Here is a 4,965-nt window from a genome sequence, read left to right on the forward strand (position 1 = left end):
TTGATGATGTGACTCCTGACAGAAGTGGCAGGATGAATTCTGAAGTGTACAGGGCTTTACTATCTGCTCAGATTCAGCCAAATGCTGCTAAACGGATAGGACAGTGCTTCAAAGTACAGATGGATAATGAACCAAAACATACTGAAAAACAACCCAAGAGCATCTCAAGGCAAAGAAATGGAATGTTCTTCAGTGCCCAAGTCAATCTCCTGACCTCAATCCAATTGAGCCTGCTTTTCACTTACTGAAGATAAACCTGAGGGCAGAAAGACCCCTAAACATGCAGTAACTGAAGGCGGCTGCAGTAAAGACCTTGCAAAGAATCTCAAGGTAAGAAACCCAGCATTCGGTGATGTACATGGGGTCCAGACCTCAGGCAGTCATTGACTGCAAAGGACTTTCATCTAAGTATTAAAAATAACCCTTATATTTATAATTACGTTGGTTTGTCCAATTACTTCTGAGCCTCTGAAAATGTAGAACTACATATAAAAATGGTTGTAATTCCTAAACAGTTAATGCGCTATTTTTTTTAGACCCCTTGAATTAAGGCTGAAAGTCAACACTTCAATTACATCTTGACGGCTTCAAATCCGTGTAAAGAGGCAAAATTACGAAAATTGTGCCACTGTCCAAATACTTATATACTAACTGTATTTAGGTATCTGATGTCCCCATTTTTAATTTCACCTACTAAGCTCTGATTGTTCAATTGTTTCTCTAACTGGTGGAAGTAGACATCAATGGGCACAACACCAGACCTATTTGAACAGCTCAACCAATTTTGAAATGTGGGAGGTGATCCAAAAGTCTGGAATCAGGCTAGGTTGCCATCCCAACTCCTGTAAAACAGTTAATGTTGGTTTCTTTAAACCATGAAAACAGGACTCCCCTAACCTTAACCAAACAGATTTAGTGGCTAAACTTAATCAAACATTAATCATACAGGTAACACATCAAAAAACACCCATATAATTAGTTTTGGTAACACTCTTACTGTCATTTTGGAAGGCAGTGAAGGGTATGAGGACTTGTGGGGAGAATGGAAAGCAACAACAGAATTCCCTGCTCACAGCTACGTTACTAAATCAATCTATGGTATGCTTTAGAGAGTGGTCAGCAGTAATGTAAAGCATACACCAATGTAATTAATGGGCTTAATGTGCAAAGTCATGACACTGAGTGGCCCTTTTAAAGCAGAGCCGGCCAGTTCCAGTTTGTAATTGTTGATGCATGCATTTCTCTCAAACCACTCCAGAATCATACTCCAAGTGGCAACACATCCCCATGCCCACACGCAGTACATGCTATGCTCACAAACCTTACACAAACATATTCAGCCACACTATACTCACACATACATGTCATCCAGGCTAATTCATTTTTCATGTCTGCCATTGTTCCACACCACAATTAGCTACACTGTGTTTGTGTTAAATGCATTTTCATGACATTTTCAATTAGGAAAAATTGCATCACAAAAATAACTAATTAGTGGACGAAGATGAAGCGCGCCTAGGTCTATCACAGCAACCTAATTGGCGTAATTTAGTCTGGTTTGTATCACATAGCCTCAGTGTGATACAGGTAACAAAAAGATTAATTGTATGATTACCCCATCTGGTTTCATTCATCTGAGCTGGCACTATTTCTTTCATATTTGTTTCCTCATCCAGTTTGCGTATGGCAACTTCAGGCTGCAAATTCTCATATTATCTGTATTTTTTAGTGTATTACTTGAAGAGTCAGTCTGTTTTTCTCACACCAAGAATGTTCTAATTTATTACAAGGCTTCCCCAAGTCATGCCTCTCAGCCATCTGTATACTCTGATATTGCACTTATTCCACTCATTTAATAGAGGGATGACATAAATATTCACGTGAGACATATGTTTATTTGAATATTCACGACTCGCCTGAGTATACAATCCTCCTCCTTATCCTGTGAGCGGTACCGCTCCCTGGCAATCTAATGAGTGACTGGTACTGCGTATTGTTGTGGTTTCAGCCCCTCCCACTTGTTCAGAACTGGTCAATTTAGATCCAAGCGGCAGAGACGTCTTCTGACCACGATGTCACCCAGCTCAGATACATCATGTGCCAGGGAAGTAGTATGTGGGAGGGAACGTGTATGTGTGCTCTCTGGGTATTTAACAGACATGCGGAGGAAGAGAAGAAATGAAGCGCATAGAGTGCCAGAGAGAGACAGAGAGTGCCAGGAGTAAGAATAGTGAAAGCAGAAATTAAAACATGTCAGCATGAAAAGTGTGCAGATGTTTGTGTGCATGCAAATTAGGGGGAAAGCAGAGGATGATTGAGAGAATGTAAGAAAGTGGAAAAATCCAGATCTATGTTCTGTGACATAGCAGCATTACTAATGGATTTTTCTCATTGGGAGCCAGCCACTAATGAGGAAGCAGGTAGAGAGAGGGCAAGCGGTGGGTCGCCAGAGTAGGTCAGAGGGAGACATGATTGCTATGCAGGTTGCAAGTAAGAGGGCCAGGATCATCACGCTGAGTTTGATGGTGTGGAGGCAATCTAATGAGTTCTGCTCACACAACTTCACTTAAATCAATGACGGCAATGTACCCCTGCTAATGGTCATTTTACAATATTTGGGATAGCTTTACTAGCAGAGACAGAGCATAAGGGGAAAGTAAGCCTAAAACTAGAGAGTGGCAAGGGCTTTAAAGAGGTTTAATAGCAGCCCATTCATAAATACCTACAGCGTAGGTTTTGTAATATAGTCCAGAATCAAATTTTACCTGTTGAAAATCTGACAACAGATGTATTGTGCTTTAATTATATTTATATTTCTTTTTATTATATTTCTCATAGAAACTATGTTGATGTTCTTTCATTTACTTACTTTTATTCATAGAGCTAGAGTTACAATCAAGTAATTTATATTTTGCCTTGTTTCATCACTGAATTAAAGCTTACCGTTGTGTAATCATGGTAGCGTTATTTACATTCTCTCATTTGCTTTTTTGATACAACCAGTGGGAAGGTCTGCCTGATCAGTATATACAGTATTTATGTTGTTCATTCACTGTGACAGAGATAGGAGATTGCAGTGAGTAGGTTTGCAGTGGATATGGCTCTGCTAACTGTGTGTTTACTGAAAATGAGAAGACAACTGAGCCTTGCCTGTTGTCTTCACTCTCAACAATGTCTCTCTGAACTGGCACGAGAAAACACAAGTAGCCCAAACTGACCAATCCCAGTTCTTGCAGAGCCCATTTGGTAGTTAGATGTTATAGTAGACGCACATCCGCGGGTATGTAGCTATGCAATAACACCCTCAATGCAAAACGCAGATGTACATATAAATCAACCACAAAGAAGAACATCTGTTAGAGAAATAGGCAGACTTTGTTCTCGCCAAAACAAAACCTCAATGCATGTCTTTGAAGATTTAAACCTGCATGACTTTTTTTTTATCACACAGCAGCACAAAAAGCTGTGAACACAACACTGGCATATGATCATACGGTGAGGTCTTTAACAAGCTAACAATTTAGTCAGATCATCTAAACCACTTTATTTCAAGGTAAAACTGAAAGTGAGCACACCCAAAATATCGGTTGTAATCCCTCGTTTCAGAGGAAAACTGTGTGCACAGAAATGCACTAACTACAGTACTTTGATCAAAGTTTAAAACTGTCAGTTTTGGTAAGTCTCTCTTAAATAAGTCTGGATAACCTGAACTTCACTGACTGCTCTTGTTTGTTGCCTTATCAGACTAGTTTTCAGCAAAGTTGCTGCACTGACAAATCTCAGCAATTAACTTTGTGAGTACATTATTATAACTAAAATAAAAGATGACCATAACTAACAAAATAAGACCGACTTTACAATAGCAATAATAATCATTTCCAATTAAGGGAATCCAGTTCCTAAGTAAGACTTATAGCATTAAAACCCAGCCCAAATTATTCAGTAGGAGCAGGTTTCTAACAGCGGGCAGAGAGCAGCATGTAGCCTGGAGACCTTGTTAGCCTCTCCCCTCTAATCAATGAAGAATGACAATGCCAGGGGCTAGGCACAGTCCCATGGGTGCTGCAGTCAGCCGACGCATGCCAAAAGCACTGCCCACCCAAAACAGATACCATGTCAGAGACCAACAAGAAACATCAAGAGCTACTCAGACCTTCATGTTAAATATTTGAGATGACGTTTTATGTCTTGCCGATTCTGATTGGGGTTTCATGTGTAATTGCATCTCTGTGAATATAAGCCTCAGAGATAAGATGTCAGGAGGAGTTGTCAAATAATCTGAAGGGTGAACCTCTAATCATTAAAAAATAGAGAAACATATCATCCCATTGTCTTCTTGCTTCAAGGTAATACATAAAAATATGATGTACAGTGCATTAGCACTCTGAAAGCATACAGAACATCCTTCATTTATATGAAATTGATATGTAAACATACAGGCTTTCAACACCTATGAAAATAGCTAAATTTAACCCTCATCCCTCTTACACGTACAGTAAGATGGTTTTCTATGCTATCTTGCCCCCTAGCTGCAGTGTAAGGAAAATGTGGACAGGTAAAGTCATTAATACCATTTGATACCATTTAAGACTTTCAAGAGTTTTTTTCTGTTTGATAGGATGTAGATGAGGGTTCGCAAGGTGATGAGCCAGGAGATGTTATTTTTGCAACCGAGCTCAGCTTTCATTTTGCGTTGAGATTTATTTTTGTGCTCTTATCTTTGTGATTCTGACCTCCCAACAGTTGTTGGTCAAGTACCAGAAAATGATTCAGAAGACTAACAATGCTTGATCCACAGGCAGCCTCACCAAATCAAAAAAATAAATCGTGCTATTCTGCATCACAGAGAAAACTGTTTTGGATACATGTTAAGGTTGTCCATGCTGCAGAAAAAGCTTAGAAATTTGTGGAATAAATGGGAGTATTTGTGTCCATGCACAAAGCTAAAACATAATTTTGAAACTC

The sequence above is a fragment of the Xiphias gladius genome, chromosome 4, assembly GCF_016859285.1.
Source record: "Xiphias gladius isolate SHS-SW01 ecotype Sanya breed wild chromosome 4, ASM1685928v1, whole genome shotgun sequence".
In the NCBI taxonomy this organism is placed as follows: Eukaryota; Metazoa; Chordata; class Actinopteri; order Istiophoriformes; family Xiphiidae; genus Xiphias; species Xiphias gladius.